Source organism: Taudactylus pleione, unplaced genomic scaffold (genome assembly GCF_031769625.1).
Source record: "Taudactylus pleione unplaced genomic scaffold, aTauple2 ptg000815l, whole genome shotgun sequence".
In the NCBI taxonomy this organism is placed as follows: domain Eukaryota; kingdom Metazoa; phylum Chordata; class Amphibia; order Anura; family Myobatrachidae; genus Taudactylus; species Taudactylus pleione.
In genome coordinates, this window is record NW_028285217.1 from 153,559 (window position 1) to 174,405 (window position 20,847).

Sequence of the window (20,847 nt, forward strand, 5' to 3'; positions counted from 1 at the left end):
TTTTTTTTAGTGTCCCTGTACAGGTTGGGAAATGCTTTTCTAGTGAAGTGGAATCTTTGCAAAGGATTGTTTAACAGTCAATTGTTTTTTAAAACACTATTAGTAGTCTTCCTGGTCCCCTTCTGGGATGAAAATCCACTCCCAGCAGCAGCAGGCATAGCGCTCAAGGAGTCTTCTGGGGCAAGGACTGATGTGAATGAGCAAAATATTTTTTGTAAATGTCTCCCCTCCTCCCTCATAAATTTGCTTTGGAATCAAAAAATGTAATTAAATTTACTACTAATCAAATCTTTCTTTCCCTGCCTTCAACTACGTACATACTATAACTTCCTCAGACCTCTTGAATAATAAAAACATTTGTTTCCTGATGTGCCATGTTGGAAGTTGAACTGCTGCTGCAATCTTTGACATGCAGTTCTGAATGGCAAAACTATCCAGTTTATGGGCACAGATAGCATCTCCTGCATGCCCCTTTAATTAAAAAAAAAATTTCTGAACCACCAAGTTGATATTGTTCACCCATGCTCTCCCCTCCTCCCTCATAAATTTGCTTTGGAATAAAAAAATTCAATAAAATTTACTACCAATCAACCCTTCCTGTCCCTGCCTTCAACTACATACATACTCCAACTCCCTCAGGCCTCTTGATTAATTAAAACATATGTTTCCTTATGTGCCATGTTGGAAGTTGAACTGCCACGTGTTTGTGCCACCCACTGCTACCGATAAGCTTAGTCAGCCAGCTAGCTTGGTGCAAATTTTGGGCCTAAACCGGATGAAAACAATATTGTGAGCTGTGAGGTGGTCAAAATTGACTGGAAACGAGTGGAAATTAATGTTACTGAGGTTAATAATACTATAGGTAGAAAAAAAAAATATGTGATTTTAGCAGATATTATCAATAAAAAAAAAAAATACATCCAAAACATGCAAGGTGCAGTTTTTGCCAAAACTAAATCCAGATCCAAAACACAAGGAGATACAGATCCAAAACCAAAACACGGGGGTCGGCGCACATCCCTAGTTCTAACTAGAGATGTGCGCTGACCCACGTGTTTTGGTTTTAGATCTGGATTGGTTTTGACAAAACCTCACTTCCGTGTTTTGTTTTTCGGTTTTGGATCTCGATTTTTTTCTTATAAATAGCTAAAATCACATAAAATGGGCCTGTTTTTGTTCCTACAGTATTATTAACCTCAATAACATTTATTTCCACTCGTTTCCAGTCAATTTTGACCACCTCACAGCTCACTATATTGTTTTTATCCAGTTTAGGCCCAAAATTTGCATCAAGCTAGCTGGCTGACTAAGCTAAGTGGCAGCATTGGGCGGCACAAACACGTGGCAGGTCAACTTCCAACATGGCAAATCAGGAAACAAATGTTTTTATTATTCAAGAGAGGCCTGAGGGAGTTGGAGTATGTATATAGTTGAAGGCAGGGCAGGGACAGGAAGGATTGATCGGTAGTAAATTTAATTTCATTTTTTGATTATGAAGAAAATTTATGAGGGAGAAGGGGAGGGAAGGAGGCATTTACAAAAAAATATTTGACACATTTACATCAGTCCTTGCCCCAGAAGAATCCTTGAGGGCCATGCCTGCTGCTGCTGCTGGGAGTGGATTTTCTCATACCAGAAGAGGACCAGGAAGACTTCTAGTAGTGCTTTCCACATGAAAAAGCATTTCCCAACCTGTACAGGGACATTAAAATAAACATAGGGCCTGATTCAGAGTGATGTCAGTAGGGCCGCCTACAAACGGCAGGTGTTCCTTCGGGAATGCCTCCGTTTGTTCAGCCACCCCTCCTACCCACCTACAAAACGGGGCGAGCTGTCGATCAACATCGACAGCTGCCCCGTTTTGCCGTGAGCTCCGGAGCGAGTGAAGGTCTCACTCGCTCTGGGGCTCGCGCATGCGCGTTGCACTGGGCCACCATCGCATAGCGCTCGCAAGCGGGTATGAATCAGACCCATAGTTAGTGGCCTCAAAGTGCCACTTAACAAGCACAGATATGTGGACAAGCGTAAGATCTATGATTTAATGCAGGGGTAGCCAACCCTGGTCCTCGAGAGTTTCCAACAGTGCATGTTTTCCAGGCCTGCTCACAGAATCACAAGTGTAATAATTTAAATTATTTTCAAATGTGTTGGTGAGTAATGAATACACCTGTGCACCAGCTAGGTGATCTGGAAAACATGAACTGTTAGTAGCTCTCGAGGATTGAGGTTGGCTACCCCTGATTTAAGGCCTTACGTTGTCTCTTTTTTGAGAATCCTGCGCCTGCTTCTGCAGCTAGGAGTGGATTTTCATCCCAGAAGGGGACCAGGAAGAGTGCTTTCCAAAAACAATTGACTGTTCAATAATCCTTTACAAACCTTCCGAAAAAGTATTTCCCAACCTGTACAGGGACATAAAAAAAAACATAGGGCCTGATTCAGACCCGCTTGGGAGCGCTGAGAGCTCGCAAGCGGGTCAATGTTGCCTAGTGCGCATACGCACGACGGAGGCGGCTCCGTCGCGCGCATGCACGAGACCCGAATAACGACCGCCAAGCCGTCGGTATGGGTCTCGCACCAAATGGTGATTGACAGCACGCCCCCTTTGGTGGGCATGCTGGGGGCGTGGCTGCCCAGACGGAGGCGTTCCCATGGGAACGCCTACCGTTTGGGGCCGGCCCACTGACATCACTAGTGATTTCAGTGGGAGTGCTTTTGGCACTCCCACTGACATCAGGGCTTCCAGGGCTTGCGGAAGCGAGACCCTACCGCAAGGGTCTCGTCGCAAGCCCGAAGGTCGCGATGGTCTTGACCATTGTGACCATCATTTTGGCCACTCGCTATAGCTGTGGGTGGTCACCCACAGCTATGCGAGCGGCCAAGAGGCCGCTCCATAAGGTAGGAGGGAAGGCCCTGATTCAGAGCGAGCGCTCTGTCAGAGCTTCCGGCTCTGAATCAGGGCCATAGTTAGTTAGTGGCATTCCGTTCAATTTGCCGTTCTACCCACTGTCCACTTAACCAGGGCAGATATTGTTGACAAGCGGAACAGAGTAGCAAATGCAACATTTAAGATTTAAGGTTTAAGCCTTATGTTGTGTCTTGAGCGCCATGCCTGCTGCTGGGAGTGGATTTTCATCCCAGAAGGGATGAAGACATTGTTTTTTCTTCCCAATGGACACAGATCTGAAGAGGAAAAAGTGGCAATTTTGGCACTCCCACTGACATCAGGGCTTCCAGGGCTTGCGGAAGCGAGACCCTACCGCTAGGGTCTCGTCGCAAGCCCGATGGTCGCGATGGTCTTGACCATTGTGACCATCATTGTGGCCACTCGCTATAGCTGTGGGTGGTCACCCACAGCTATGCGAGCGGCCAAGAGGCCGCTCCATAAGGTAGGAGGGAAGGCCCTGATTCAGAGCGAGCGCTCTGTCAGAGCTTCCGGCTCTGAATCAGGGCCATAGTTAGTTAGTGGCATTCCATTCAATTTGCCGTTCTACCCACTGTCCACTTAACCGGGGCAGATATTGTGGACAAGCGGAACAGAGTAGCAAATGCAACATTTAAGATTTAAGGTTTAAGCCTTATGTTGTGTCTTGAGCACCATGCCTGCTGCTGGGAGTGGATTTTCATCCCAGAAGGGATGAAGACATTGTTTTTTCTTCCCAATGGACACAGATCTGAAGAGGAAAAAGTGGCAATTTGGAGGCCCTTACAATTACGTGCAAAAATTACAGAGGCACCTGTAATGGTGGATTCCAGTGGGGACAAATTAATATTGCGTGAAGAGGATGATGTATACATCACCCCAGATTATACCATCACCCAAGTCTATATTGTCATCCCATCCTGTGTGTATAAATTACAGCTGCGTTCCCTGTTAGATTGGGGATTCAGGGCCTGATTCAGAGCCGGACGCTATTTGCGCTCGCTCGTCCAGAAAAAGGGGCTGGCTATTTAAATTGACCGTTCGCTCTTTGCGGTTTTTTGATGCCTCTATGTCTGAACGAGCGAACGTTATTTTGTAAAAAACGCCCCCTAGCTGCTCACATCACACGTCATCTCCGCTATTTATTAGATTAATCGAGTACATCGAAAGGCGAATGAACTGCTCGCTATTCTTGTGGTTGCATTTTCCTACCGCAATCATGCGAGCAGTTCTGGCTAAAAGACACCCAACTGACGTGGTCGATGACGCTGCTTTGTTAATTATGCACACCCTTAAAATGCCCATTTTGACCGTTTGGCACGCCTGCGTTCGGATCACCACTCCTCGTTTTCAAGCACCTTCCCCTGTTACCACCCACAAATGCCTCACTCTGTCACTCAAATTAGCAGGCATTCGCTATTTTGCGAGCACACAAAATTCGACCGCACTGACTGGTTCGCGCATGCGTAGTACAACCCATACGCATGCGCAGATGTGCGAACATCGCTCGGAATGAACGAGCGGCCGCTTACGAGCGGCTCTGAATCAGGCCCTCATTGTCCACTTTAGTGGATGTGAGCTCCATTTTAGTCCATTTCATCACCACTCCCCCTACACATCTTCTGACCTGGGCTACAGGAGGAGCAGCTGCACTCTGGAATATGGTTGCATGGAGTTGCCCGTCTGCCTCGCTGATATTCAGATAGAGGGGCCATGGGTAGGGACTGGGAGTAGGGACACTATAATCAGAGAACGCAGTTTTAGCTGCTTTATTACATTTTTTAAACCATATCCTCTAATTTCACATTTGAAAATGTTTATGCAAATCTCAGCAGAGGCGTTTTGTAATGCCATGGCTAACACGCACACACACTCAAAAAACAGATTGATTGATTGAATTATTTTTTGGGTGGCACTTTGGAGGGAGAGCACCCGAACAAGGCAGCAGTCTCTTGATAAACAACACAGGCAGCACCCCTGACACACACACACAAAAAAAAAGATTGATTTATTTAATTCATTTTTGGGGGGCACTTGGGAGGGAGAGCACCCGAATGAGGCAACAGCATCTTGATAAATGACACAGGCAGCACAGCACCCCTGCGCACCTACTTTGCTGATAAATGTGGTTAACGCGCACACACAAAAAAAATGTTTTTATTTTCACACTGGTGGTGTGGCAGGCTAGCACGCACACACAAAAAAATGTTTTTATTTTCACACTGGTGGTGTATTTTTTTTACACTGTGGGTGAAGAGCACCCCTGATGGACAGAGCACCGCCTGGACAACACAGCAGAACAGCCAGCCCCTATGGACAACAGCCAGCCAGCCCCTATGGACAGGACAACAGCCAGCCCTATGGTATGGATTTGACAACAGCCCGCCAGCCCCTATGGACAACAGCCAGCCGGCCCTTATGGACTACAGCCAGCCCAGATGGACAGGACAACAACCAGCCCTATGGTTTGGATTGGACAACAGACAGCCAGCCCCACAATTAATTTATTATACACATCAGCGGCGCAGCACAACCTCACAAGTAATCAAGTAATGCAAGTGCAACAGCAGCGCAGCACAGCTCCCAGCTCCCTCCCTCTTCGCTCTCCACATCCGGAATGAAAAATGGCGGCGATCGCGGGACCTTTATACAATCCAAAACCTGCGAGAATCCGACAGCGGGATGATGACTTTTTGCCTCGTTTTGAGATCCGAGTCAGGCGGGAAAACCCAAGCCGACTCGGATCTGACTCTGATCTTCTAAGTTCGGGTGGGTTCGGATCTCTGAGATCCGAACTGCTCATCTCTAATTCTAACCCGTTCCTTTCTACTATGCTCCAGTTTGCCTCACGGTGACCAATTTCCTGTCTGCCTTTGTACCCACCAGCTCCTACATAAGAACCCATTCAGAGGGCTGTGACCTGTGTATCGGGTGCCACAAAGCCCGAATCCTGTTGAAGGGGAGGGGGAGACACGTGGAGGCTAGCAATTTGTTAGACTCTGCTTCTCTATTTTAGGTCCATGCAAATCCTGTTTGTACTATCAGTTACCATAATATCCCAGTGAGTGTCGTGACAGTATATTCTGGCCTAAGAAACATGGATGCCACTGGCAATTTCTCTTCGAAGGAACTTCTAGAATACCTACAGAGTACAGATACAAGAGAACGACCAGGCCTAGTTCATGCAGTACTTGTTGAAGTTTGTAATAAGGTAAAGAGGAATCTACAAAAATGAAAAAGTTCTTCTCTGACAGAAAAAGAAGAGAGGTTCCGTTGCTAAAGCCAGAAGATAAGGTTTGGCTTTCAATTAATCATCTACGTTTAAAGGTGACTATGATGAAATTTGCTCCTGGATTCATTGGGCCATTCCAAATTCTACAAGTAATCAATCCAATAGATTCTTAGTGTCTTTCATGTCTCTCATCTAAAGCCTGTAATTCTTAACCAATTTTCTTCTGAGTGCCCTCCTTCTGCCATTCAGTTGACCAATCCTAGACTTTAGAATTTCCAGAGTATTCATTCAGTATTTGGTGGACTGGAAGGTCCAGAGGAGAGATGTTGAGTGAAGTATTTGGCTGCCCATGCCTGTCAACTAATACACAAGTTTCCCCATAAGCCTTTTGTGGTGTGTTCAGTGCCCACTTCTAGAGGAAGGAGCAATGTAACAGTGCACCAGAGCCGAGCTCCTTCGGCAATGGTTCCTCAGGGCAGAAGTGGCTCCATTGCGGGTGTCAGTCAGCAAATGCCATGGTGAAGCGTCTTCTTGTTGCCAGTGGTCCCTTTCTCCAGCTGCCCTGGGGACTGCCGGCATCTCTAATCTCCCTGGAAGCTGCGGTGTGCAGCTCCGCTTCCCTCAGTGGCAGTTACATGTGGATGTGGCATATTTAAAGGAATATGCATGCCAAATGTGACACAAATGGCACCAAATTTAAATTTCCTCCCTATATAAGGGAGTATAAGGGCACTATTCAGTGCCAGAGTATTAGGCTCACTACTGGGTCTCCAATGTCTGTTTTTCTGGAAATCCCAGTGTATCTACCTGTGTTCTGATTTGGTCCGTCGGACTATTCTTCTCGCCTGCTCCCTTGGTACTGCTTCTTTTGACTTCTTGGCTTTCTCAAGACCTAATTCTGCCAGTTTCCTGGTACCCCATTGCCCGCCTGGCTCTAACTCGTTCCTATTGACTATGCTCCAATTTACTGTCTGCTTTTGTTCCCATCAGCCTGTTCATAGGGTAGCGACTTGTGTATTGGGTGCAGCGAAGCCTAAACCCACTTGCAGTGGGTCCCTAGTGAAGGCCACCAATATGTTAGACTCCTCACCTTTATTCTGGGTCCACGCCAATCCTATTTGTAATGTCAACATCCATGATATCCCAGCGAGGGGATGTAGTCAGCATCCCGGCGTGCAGGATGCCGACGTTTAAAATACTGGCACCGGAATCCCAACAGCGTCGGGATCCTGGCTCTAGTATCCTGACCACCAGCATCCCGAAGGTAAGTATCAAGGGGTAGGGGATGGTTAGGGATTAGAGTTAGGCACTAAAGGGGGAGGGTTAGGTTTAGGGTGCAGGGAAGGGTAGTTTAGGTTTAGGCACTGGGGAGGGAGAGTTAGGGGTAAGGGTTGGCATTAGGGTACTTACCTGGTAGTGTTGAGATTCTGACTGCTGAGATGCCGCTGTCAGTATTCCGCCGGGATCCCATACCCAACCCCCCAGCGAGAGTTGTGACACATACCTCTCAAGATTATAGGTGAACAAATCTGGACAGGATGCATGGCTGTTCCATTGAGGGGGCATGTCTATCTGAAAAGTGCTAGGCTGACACTTATCTGCCTCTAGCCTCTCTCCTAACACCATTTTAATGGTGCACAAATTAGTGGAAAGTGCACATGGCACCTGTTCACTGCTGCTTTGCAGACCTGCAGGAACAGACATACCTCTCCCAACTGAACGGCAATTGAGACAATGCAGTCATCTCATCTTCCTCTCCCTCGCTTTCCTCTCCCAAGGCTAACTTCATTCAGCGCAACCTTGAGGGCCTGGACCCTTACACTTTTTTCCTCATCCCTAGACTTTCTTCTTTTCTCCCATCTACATCCTTTCCTGTCCTGACAGGGCTGTCCTCTATAACTCTACCCTTACTTTTGCCCTTGACTGTGTTGCCTTGGAGGTTACTCTCTCTAGCACTCTTGACTCATCCGATACTTCCAAAAGTGTTCCTGCGCTGCAGAGTGGCATTGAAGAAAATCTTTCTCATCCTTTGGCTTCCTTCATTTGAAATTCATGTTCTCCTCTTAAAGTTCATGTTTTCTCTCTTCAAACACGCAAGGGAGTGGGCTCACTCACAATTTTGCCTAAGAACACAGCCATGAAATAAAGAAAGGTACCAAAACATCCTCCAAAGCAACTTCTCCCAACCATCCAAGAACAGTTTGGTGACAAACTACGCCTTTTCCAGCATGATGGAACACCTTGCCATAAGGCAAAAGTGATAACTAAGTGGCTCGGGGACCAAAACATCGAAATTTTGGGTCCATGGTCAGGAATCTCCCCAGACCTTAATCCCATTGAGAACTTGTGGTCAATCCTCAAGAGGCGGGTGGACAAACAAAACCCCACAAATTCTGACAAACTCCAAGCATTGATTTGGCAAGAATGGGCGGGAATCAGTCAGTATGTGGCCCAGAAATTGATTGGCCGCATGCCAGGGCAAATTGCAGAGGTCTTGAAAAAGAAGGGTAAACACTACAAATATTGACTCTTTGCATAAACTTAATGTTATTGTCAATAAAAGCCTTTGACACTTATGAAATGCTTGTAATTTTACTTCAGTATACCATAGTAACATCTGACAAAAAGGTCTAAAAATGGAATGGGATTGAAATGTCAACGGCTAAACTTTATCTTGTGAATAAAACCTATGAGGAGAAGTGTCATTCGTGCACCTAGTTTCATCCACTCTACTGTAGTTCATACCAGTCCTGCCCAGTGGTCCCAGCTCTGTCTCATCAGCTCCTTCAGCCTTCAATGTCACCTTTATGCTGATGATACACAAATCTACTTCACCCATATGTGTCCTCTCTCCACCCACCCACTCTTTCTCTCTCTCTCTCTCTCTCTCTCTCAAATTTCCTACTGTCTCTTTTCCATCTTTTTCTGGATGTTAAAGCGCATTCTTAAGCTCAAACTGTCTCACTGAGCTTATTGTCCTCTCTCTCATCCGGGACCCCTTTTCTTACCACTTGTTTATTTTTTTGGTTGCTAACACTATTCCCTCAAGTCCCCTGCCTGGTTGTCATTCTCATACCTCTTCCTCTACTCCTCCCTCGCACATTAATTTCCCAATTCTGCCACTTTCACTTCCGCAACATTTCCAGGATCAGACCCTTACTCACCCTGGAGGCTACCAAATGTCTTATTCATGGCCTTGCCATATACTGCCTGAGCTACTGCAACCTCTTACTCTTTGGTCTTCCTGTCTCCCGCCTCTCTCCTCTTAAATGTATTCTCAGTGCTGATGCTTGTCTTCCTATCTCCCGATCTGATTCAACCTCTCACCTCTTTTAACTCCTTTACTGGCTCCCCTTGCCCTACAAAAACCCGGTTAAGCAATTTCCGGGTGAGTGTCCCGGATTTGATCTGTTCTACCCTAATAAAGTGGGTGGTCAGGGGCTTCAGGACACGATATGCTGCAAATCACATTATCATGGGCTCTCCCCTGTACAACGCTGTGATTCACAGCGCCACCTCCGCAGCGATTCATGGCATCAGCCAATGTCTGAATAACCTCAATCAATTCAGAGCTGTGAAACCACCAGAGCCGCTACTGGAGAAAAGGATGCACTTACTAACATTTCAATACAGTGATTATTGTTGTACAGCTCGGGCAGAAGTTCAGCAGTATGATTTAAGAAAAACACTGTTCAAAATGTTTTCTTTATACTGTTACTCTGAAAAACATCACAAAAGGTTCTTCATGTACGGTACGTAGGCAGTTAGGCAAACATTAAAGGTGTAAACAAGCTTATAAGAAAGCACAGTAAAAGATGCTCTCCTAGAATTATAAATAAGAAGTCAGACCGGTTGTGCTGTTTCAATAATAAAATCTCTAATTATCTGTTATTGGGTAATTCTGTTCTTTGTTCAAGTTTCAGGAAATGTGTGTTACAGAACATGTTATAGCCTAGAGGCTTTCATCTGTTATGACAGTTAAGGTGAATAGGCCAAGCATGTTTATGCTGCTAGTGTAATACACAGATGCCAGTCCTGGTGATTAGTGTAAAACTCAGATGCCAGTCCTGGTGATTAGTGTAAAACTCAGATGCCAGTCCTGGTGATTAGTGTAAAACTCAGATGTCAGTCCTGGTGATTAGTGTAAACACAGATGCCAGTCCTGGTGATTAGTGTAAAACACAGATGCCAGTCCTGGTGATTAGTGTAAATACAGATGCCAGCCCTGGTGATTAGTGTAAGACATAGATACCAGTCCTGGTGACTAGTGTAAAAAGCAGACAACAGTCCTGGTGACTAGTGTAAAAAGCAGACAACAGTCCTAGTGACTAGTGTAAAATGCAGACAACAGTCCTGGTGACTAGTGTAAAAAGCAGACAACAGTCCTGGTGACTAGTATAAAAAGCAGACAGTCCTGGTGACTAGTGTGAAAAGCAGACAACAATCCTGGTGACTAGTGTAAAAAGCAGACAACAGTCCTGGTGACTAGTATAAAAAGCAGACAACAATCCTGGTGACTAGTGTAAAAAGCAGACAACAGTCCTGGTGACTAGTGTAAAAAGCAGACAACAGTCCTGGTGACTAGTGTAAAACGCAGACAACAGTCCTGGTGACTAGTGTAAAAAGCAGACAACAGTCCTGGTGACTAGTATAAAAAGCAGACAGTCCTGGTGACTAGTGTGAAAAGCAGACAACAATCCTGGTGACTAGTGTAAAAAGCAGACAACAGTCCTGGTGACTAGTATAAAAAGCAGACAACAATCCTGGTGACTAGTGTAAAAAGCAGACAACAGTCCTGGTGCCTAGTGTAAAAAGCAGACAACAGTCCTAGTGACTAGTGTAAAACGTAGACAACAGTCCTGGTGACTAGTGTAAAAAGCAGACAACAGTCCTGGTGACTAGTATAAAAAGCAGACAATCCTGGTGACTAGTGTGAAAAGCAGACAACAATCCTGGTGACTAGTGTAAAAAGCAGACAACAGTCCTGGTGACTAGTATAAAAAGCAGACAACAATCCTGGTGACTAGTGTAAAATGCAGACAACAGTCCTGGTGACTAGTATAAGAAGCAGATAACAGTTCTGGTGACTAGTGTAAAATGCAGACAACAGTCCTGGTGACTAGTATAAGAAGCAGACAACAGTCCTGGTGACTAGTGTGAAAAGCAGACAACAATCCTGGTGGATAGAGTATAAAAAAAAGTACTTTCTGCTTTTATGGCATCAGTGCTATACAGACGCAAATACAGGAAAAAAAATACTACAGGACGCATGGCGTGGCTTAGTTGCATTTTTCGTGGCATGCCAAACAGGGCTATTTAGCGCAATTTGACGATACATCTGTAAACTAATGCGTCAATTTACCTTTATTCTAATCTAATTTTTAATTCTTATATTCAGTTACAGAAATAGGAAAGAAGTAATGGATAAAATAATTCTATCCACACTTATCCAGAGTATGGAAGCTACTAAAAATCTCTATCAACTTGCAACTTTAGGTGAGTATCAGCACCTTTTATCATAAAGGAAATAAAGGACCGTGAGTTGTATGCAGTGCTGTAACTAGCGCTACTGGTGAAGGCCCCGCAACCTTGATGTTACATGGAGGGGGCGGGGCCACAATCGCTGGTGATTACAGCAATGCTCTGAGCATCTTCAGGATGCTCCGGGGAGCTGTAACGGCAGCGGTGTGACCATCTGAAGCATTCTAAGGACGATCCAGGCGGCACTGCTGCATAGATTCTGTCTGTAAGGTCCAATTCTAGGCACCCTGCTAGCCAGATGAGGGAGCCGTGGGTGAGCAGCGTTGCCGCCCATAGAGCTCTGCTCGGCCGCACCACTCACTCGTATACCCCTAGTTTCGGCTCTGGTTGTATGGTACTGCGCAGCCGCAGGTAAGCCAAAGTGAGGTACTGTACCACACAACTAATATGGTAATACCAGTAGGAGGCGACTAGTGTAAATAGATGCCTCCTGACTGCATCGCAGATCTAAGCACTGCATCAATAGATGTGGCATTGGATCATCTGCATGACCTTTTGGCCAACTGAGTAACCCTGAGCTTACTCAGTTTGGCCCTTGAAGATCCGTCGGAAGATTCAGACCCTGGCCTCGGCATTCCCAGAAAATGGGGATGACCTGCCCCCATTTTCCAGAAGAGAGGCCAGCACCGTCTCCACCCCGCCCCCAATCGCCCACAGCCTGCCAATCCGATGCAGCTCAGGAGGCACTGCGTGCAACAATGCAGAATGGGTCCTGTGCAGTGGAGGCTCCAGAGGTGGGGCTGCAGCGCAGTTCAAAATTCAAATAGGGGAGCCACACCAACTGTCAATGCAAACAAAGCCAAACATCGCTGGCTGGGACTCACTGGCAGTTGGTGTGACTCCCCTGCTTGAATTTTGAACTGTGCTGCAGCCCCACCTCTGCAGCCTCCACTGGTCCTGTGCATGCGCCCAACCATCATAGATGTACACAAACCATCGGGTATGCGTACATCTCTGAATTAGGCCCTGTGTGCAGAAAATAAAAATGTCTGATGGCCAAGAAACAATGGTCCTCACTGAGGCTTGTATGACAGCTTTACAGTATATTGTAAAATGCAATACATCATGTCCATGTTGTTCTGTGAGGCTGTCCTATTTAATCTCAAGTATCAGACAACAGAAACATAACTGACCATAAGTCATATACCTGGCATATACTATAGCTCCTGTTATTTATGCTTACACAATTGTTCAGCAAATGAATGCAAAACAGTTTGCTAGTGCAGGCCTAGCCTAATGATCAGAGAAAATGTACTGTATATCAGTGTACTATGCTTTGTCATCACTAGAGGTCCCCTGCTGCAACCACTGTCACATCAGCTCTATGACCAGTCTTTGAAAATGTTTATTCTTGGGGACTAATTGGATACTTTTATAATCATGTTGCAGATTTGTAATAATAATGTGTGTCCAGGAATTATTATCATTAGGATTTTAAAAGCCCTATCACCAGCAAAACTAGGGTTAATATAATAATATATATATTAATAGTTTCACTGTGTTGGGAGTGTGTGTGTGGAAGGGGGAGAGATTTGCTTTATTAAGGCATCTTACTTATACCTCTTTTCCACCAAAAACCCAGGTCCAACCTGGGTTTTTGGACATGGTTCCAACCCTGGTCAGATCCAGGTCAGACCCATTTACACTGCACCTTTGATCTGGGTTACTCCCAGGTCAGCCCTGTTCACACTGAACTCAGGTCTGCCCTGCTAAACCTGTGAGGTCATAGAAAGTGGGAGGTGAATGCTCCACAACCACCAATCAGCTCATTTTAGGCATGATCCAGGTCAGATAACCCGGGTTACACCGTTTACACTGCATCATTACCTGGGTCCATCCTGGGTCCAACCCTGGTAGCTACCTGAGTTGAATTGCTGGGTCACTTGACCCAGGTTATTTTTCAGGGACCCTTTTACACTGAGCTGCGACCTGGGTAGACCCAGCAAAAACCCAGGTTTTTGCTCTGGTGTAAAAGGGGTATTACTTGTTACAGTCCTGCTTATTATCTAGTACTTGAATAACAGTTCCCATCTGCAGCCTAGATGCTCACATGATATAGACTAGTAATTTTTCTTAAAGGTGCGTACACACTACACGATATGCTCCCTGAGCGATATCGTGTAGTGTGTCCCCGGCAGGCTGTGCTCAATGTCGTTCATGACATTGAGCACAGCCGCTGAACGATATCATTAACGATATCGTTCAGTGACAGGCTCTCTCCCCCATTCCCCAACATGCAGCAACCTGACGAGATCGTCAGGTTGGCCTGCATATCAGTACGATGGACGATGATGACGAACGACCCGCGGGAATGCGCGTCGTCGTTATCGTTCATCGTTTTGGGGTTAAAAATGGACGATAAAGTGGACGACTGAACGATAACGATATCGTTCAGTCGTCCACTTTATCGCCCAGTGTGTACGCACCTTTAGAGAACATCTATCGAGCCATGGAGAGAGATAAAGTGGAGGTTACCTGGCCGAATCGGAATGACATGTCGACCGGATCGTCCAGTATGTACGGACTATCTGCGCACTCCCGCGGTCGCATGCGATATCTTCCGGTCGGTCGTACTGCACAGCCAACCGTTGCAGGTAACGAAGGACGGAACAAGGGATCGTTTTCACGTTCATTACATTGCTGAATGTGTACCCGCAGTACAATATGTCAGGCCGACATATCATCCGGGTACACATGGCTAAGTGTGTGCCCAGCTTAAGTCTACTTTGAGTGCAGGGCCCCCTGAATCTAAAGCACTGCACATCCTGCACCCATCATAAATACACCTATGAGCATACATTGAGTGAATTAATGTGATAAAATGTTGAAAAATACCAAATTGATTGCAATGGGGAGATAATAGATATATGGGGAGATGTATAAAAGCTTTTAGAGAAATAAAGTACAGACCAGTCAGCTCCTAACTGTCATTTAACAGGCTGTATTTGAAAAATGACAGTTGGGAGCTGATTGGGTGGTACTTTATCTCTATCCAAGCTTTGATAAATATCCCCTTAAGTGGGCAATTGAATTAATACATGAAACACAGGCCTCCAGTAATCTATAAAAGCCTAATTAAGCATTAGCATCCAACTCTACAGAGTACTTCATTGAGTAAAGTTCATTATCTGTTAGATAATAGGAGATCATAGTAGGCATCCCTCAGGTGCAATATATATTTGTGGTGTTATAGGGCAGAAGTGATTTTGTGGTCTGTATAGAAGTATTAGTTTTGGGCTTGCTGGGTGTCTTTTACTAATTGTTACTATGGGCCTGATTCAGAAGTGGATGCTAATTCACCAGCAACTGTGCCTTTTTGTGCAGCATGACTGTGTATTTATGCAAATGCTGCAGCCAATGAGATTCATACAGAGTTGCCAACCGGCTGCCTCTGGAATTTGCCACTTGTGTACGAAGATGCACCATCGAACGCACATCGGTCGCTTGAGCAGCCTTGTGGTTTCTCCTTCATCCACTAGGGGACACTGGAGGCTTCATGACAGTGGGTTGTAGACGTGTGCTAAGTGGGAGCTGGCACTTTACATTTTAAAATTGTGACTAGCTCTTCCCCCTCTATACCCCCCTCCAAGTTCAATCTTAGTTTGTGCCCGAGGGGAGCTGGTAGTGTTATAAACTTCACCTAAGGGTTATGTCGTTTTATAGTAGCGCTGCTGCGCTGAAGAATTGAATTAAAGCGTGTTTCACAGTTCAGGTTAAGCGCCATAGCGGGGAGGGGGGCGGAGCCTAGTTCCGGAGTCCTGCTCCTTCCTCCCAGCGGCCTCAGCTCTTCTCTGAAGCATGCTGGCGGCCATTACACGGAGGACACTGACTGCTGCAATAAGAAAAAAGCTGCTGCATGAGACTGATAGCCGGACCTAAACCTGTAAGTGAACAATGGGGTTTAGGCTTGTCAGGAGAGCATTTATGGCAGAAAGCTTCTACAATGGTTGCTTGTTATTAATGCCTAGTGTTTTTTAGCACTGCTAGAAACGCTATTAGGGCAAGTGTGATACTCCTTATCTAAGCCCTTCTCTCCTGCCTCTAAACCTATCTCAGGGCCTGATTCAGAGCTGCTCGTAAGCGGCCGCTCGTTCGCTCTGAGCGATGTTCGCACATCTGCGCATGCATATGGGTCGTAATGCGCATGCGCAAACCAGTCATTGCGGTCGGAAATCGTGCGCTCGCAAAACAGCGAGGGGCTGCTAATTTGATTGACAGAATGTACCGTTTGTGGGTGGTAACAGGGGAAGGTGCTTGAAAACGGGGGAGTGGAGATCCGAACGCAGGCGTGCCAAAAGGGCGTTTAATGGGAGTGCATAATTAGTAAAGCAGCGTCATCGACCATGTCACTTGGTTGTCTTTTAGCCTGAACTGCTCGCAGTAATAGCGGTAAGAAAAACCTACCACAAGCACTGCGAGCAGTTCAGATGCCTTTCGATGTACCCAATTAATCTAATAAATACCGGAGATGACGTGTGATGCGTACAGCAAAGGGGCGACTTTACAAAATAGCGAGCGCATTTTTCGTTCGCTTGCTCAGACATAGAGGCGTCAACAAACCGCAAAGAGCGAGCGCTCAATTTAAATAGCCGGCCCCTTTTTTGGATCGACCGTCCGCAAATAGCGTCCGGCTCTGAATCAGGCCCTCAGTCTCTGCCTGCCCTTTTCCACTACACTTTACTGTTGTTTGTGTGGAGTCTGTATGTACCAAGGCTGGAAGGGGCTCTAAGGCGTCTCAGAAGTAATTTACCCGCACAAAGTGTGCTGAGAAGTTTACACAGGGGCAGTCATCTAACGCCCTTTTGTGTGACAATTGTGATCCTGAACAACAAGGTTCACGGATGTCAGATCAGCCGTCTTGGTCGACGCAGTTTGCATCTGTTAAGTTGCATCTCTCTGCTGAGCTGGAGGCTTCTCGAAAGGAGAGAGAGGCTTCCAGGTCAGCTACTCTAGAGAAACTGGCATGGGCGCAATCCTTAGCTAAATCAATGGAAGGGATCACAAAAGCCATGGTCACAACGGGACACTCTCCACAGGTCTCAAAAAAAGAGACTGTTACCCTCAGTCCTCCAGTCGGACGACTCGGAGGAGGAGGATATGCCAGTTCTAGAAGAGGACAATTATGCTCCAGATTTACCTGAAGCGCTCCAAGAAGAGCCTGAGCCTGTGTCCGAAGGGATAGAGGCATTCATTTCTGCAATCTGCCAGGTATTGCAGGTAAAGGAGGAGGACAAGGGTCCTGCACGGCAGTCTTTCTTTTTAAAGAAACAAAGACGAACTACTTATTTTCCAATTTCAGAAGAACTGGATTATCTTCTGATTTCAGCTAGGGAACATCCGGATAAAAAATTTCAGATGTCCCGGCTTAAACAATGGCAGGTGGATGCTGAATCAAAGAAAGCTGTGGAAGCTCTTCCCTTCAGGGGAAGTGTCTTATTTGGAGCAGAACTAAGACGGGCTTCCCTCTCATCTGGACGACCCCAGGGTGGGAGCACCTCTTCGGGACTTTGGAGAAGTATGGCCGAAATTTAGTACGGACGCTTGAATTCGAGACCTCATCACCCACAGATACAAGCTCGATTTTAAGTTTCAGCCTCCCCCTTGGTTTTTCACCGCCGGTTTGCCAATTTCCTATGACAGGAGTGTCGTATTACAAGAGGCGATAGACAAACTTCTATCCACGTGGGTTTTGGTCCATGTTCCCAAGTCTCAGACCGGGCAGGGTTTCTACTCCAGTTTGTTTGTAGTTCAAAAGCCAGACGGCTCGGTCAGACCTATTCTGAACTTGAAGGATCTCAATCACTACTTGAGGATATTCAAGTTCAAGTTGGAGTCCCTGCAGTCGGTTATAGCAGGACTAGAGGAAGCTGAATTCATGGTATCTCTAGATATCAAGGACGCCTACCTTCACATCCCTATCTGGCCGCTTCTGAGGTTCGCCATTAGGAACTCACATTTCCAGTTTCAGGACTTACCCTTCGGCTTGTCTTCAGGCCCCAGGGTATTCACAAAGGTCATGGCAGTGATGATGCGGCAACAAGGGATCGCGATTATTTCTTACCTGGACGATCTCTTGTTGAAGGCTCATTTCAGAGAACAATTGTTGCTGAACATCGCTGTGACTCACAAGCTTTTCATAAGTCACGGGTGAATCTAGTATTTTCCCAAGTCTCATCTGCAACCGATACAGAGATTCTGGTTTTTGGGAATGATCCTGGACACACTATGTCAGTGGGTTTTCCGTCCTCAGATAACGGGGGCCTCCCTTCAGGAGACGGTGAGGACGGTTCTTCGACATTGTCAGGTATCGGTGCATGTCTGCATTCGACTTCTGGGAAAGATGGTGGTGGCATTCGAGGCAATTCCTTATGGACGTTTTCACTCCAGACCGTTTCTACTCGACCTCCTCTCCCAGTGGTCAGGATCCCATCTTTTTCTTCACCAATGCGTGAGATTATGTCCCAGAACTCGGATTTCCCTTCTCTGGTGGCTGAACTCAGAACACCTATTGGAGGGCAAGAAATTCGGAGTGTGGGATTGGTCTCTCCTCACCACGGATGCGAGTCTGAGAGGATGGGGGGCTGTGACTCAGGAACACCACTTCCAGAGCCGCAGGACCTCGCAGGAAGCGAGTCTACATTCTTCAGCTTGCGTATCACTTGTTGCGGGGCCAAGCAGTCAGAGTTCAGTCGGACAACGCCACAGCAGTGGCGTACATAAATCGACAGGATGGCACCCGAAGTCAGGCGCCAATGAAAGAAGTAAGCCGCATCCTGAGCTGGGCAGAAAAGTTTACAGTGGCGATTTCAGCAATCTTCATACCAGGCGTCGACAATTGGGAGGCAGATTACCTCAGCCGACAGGACGTGCACCCAGGAGAATGGGCACTCCATCCTCAGGTGTTTCAACAACTTGTACATTGGTGGGGTCTTCCACAAGTCGACCTCATGGCGTCCAGACAAAATCATCAACTACCTCAGTAATGCTCTTGCATGAGAGACCTCGAGGCAGTGGCAGTGGATGCTCTGTCAACACCTTGGAGGTTCCAGTTTGTCTATCTGTTCCCACCTTTTCCCCCTTCTACAATGCATCAAAAGGGACAGGTGCAAGGTTCTCCTAGTGGCTCTGGATCGGCCTCGCAGAGCTTGGCATTCCAATCTATATCTTCTGCTGATCGATGATCCATGGCTCTTCCCTCTGAGAAACTATCTTTTACTGCAGGGTCCGTTAGTCTATCCAGACTTAAAGCGGCTACGTTTGACGGCGTGGCCATCCTACGTAGGAAAGGGATCCAATCTAGGGTAATCCCTACTATGCTTCAAGCCCGGAAAGAAGTTACTTTGAGGCATTACCAAAGTATTTGGAAGGCTTATGTTTCATGGTGTGAACGGTGGGGATCGCCTACTACAGATTTTAAACTAGAAAGACTCCTGCTTTTTCTGCAAGCAGGCTTCTCAGCCGAACTACGTCTGAATTCCCTGAAAGTTCAGGTTTCAGTACTGTCAGTATTTTCCAGAAGAGGCTAACCTTGATTGAGGATGTTCAGACCATTCTACAAAGAGTTATATGGTTACAACCACTCTTTGTACCTCCTATGGCTCAATGGGATTTGGATCTGGTCCTTTCCTTCTTACAATCTTCTCTGTTCGAACCTTTGGAGACTGTGGAGTTTAAATACCTTTCATGGTAGGTGGTACTCCTGCTCGCGCTGGCCTCAGCCAGACGGGTGTCGGAGCTTGGGGCTCTATCCTGTCGTCCTCCATACTTCAGATAGGGCGGAACTCCATACGAGAATGGAATTCCTTCCCAAAGTGGTTTCGGCTTGCCAAATCAACCAACCTATTGTGGTACAGGTTCTTCCACAGGATTCACCAACTTCAAGATACTTGGATGTTGTTAGAGCTCTTCAGATTTATGTGAAAAGGACTGCAGCTATACGTAAGACAGACGCTCTGTTTGTTTTATATGACACTGCTCGTCCTGGTTGGCCAGCTTCCAAACAGATGCTTGCCCACTGGATTCATCTGACTATCAGACAGGCATATATGGCCTCCTCCAAGGAGCCTCCTTTTTCTATTACAGCGCATTCCACTCGTTCAGTGAGTTCCTCGTGGGCGGCTGCTTGCAGAGTTTCCATGGAGTTGCTTTGCCAGGCATCCACTTGGTCTGATTGGCATACCTTTATTACAGATTTGACACGTTTGCGGCCTCTGCAGCGCAGTATGGGCGTGCTGTTTTGCAGGGTTTTCAGTGCTCTCCCGCCCACGTTTGCGGCCTCTGCAGCGAAGTATGGCCGTGCTGTTTTGCAGGGTTTTCAGCGCTCTCCCGCCCATGATGGGAGCTGTGGAACGTCCCCACTGTTATGAAGCCTCCAGTGTCCCCTAGTGGATGAAGGAGAAAACAGGATTTTGATACTTTCCGATAAATCCCTTTTCTCCGATTCCATAGGGTACACTGGACGCCCACCCTGCGCTGTTCCTTCCTGCCATGGTTGTATCATTATCTGTTAGAACTGTTTAAGGTTTTCTTTGTTTTACATTTATTCCAATCTTTCTACACTTCCGTGCTGTGATTATGATGTGTACTTGTTTCATCTCCTCCTCTTCTGTTTATTTTTGTTCTTCCAGCGCTTCTTGGGCACAGTTTCCTAAGACTGAGCTTGGAGTGCGGTATAGAGGGGGAGGCGCTAGTCACATTTTTAAAATGTAAAGTGCCAGCTCCCACTTAGCACACGTCTATACCCCACTGTCATGAAGCCTCCAGTGTCCCCTATGGAATCGGAGAAAGGGATTTATCGGTAAGTACCAAAATCCTGTTTTCTCAGAATATCCATCAGAACATGGCCGCCAGTGCCACTGCAAAAAAAGTCGAAGTCAGTTACCTTGACATGCACACGGCTGGCTAACCACCCTCCTGTCACCCCCCAGGAACGCCCACCGAAATTCCTTCTCTCTGTATCCAAATTTGATCTGTGAACACTATCGGTAACCATCAGGATGTATGCACCGTGTGACTCAGACGTGTGCGCAGACTGAAAGCATCGCACGCTGTGTGTGGCTCAGCGATAATGGATCTTGTATTTCTTGTTTGTGTTCTTCACCACACATTGTTGATCTGTCCTTTTTTTCCCCACATTTTTCTTGGATCTGCTCAT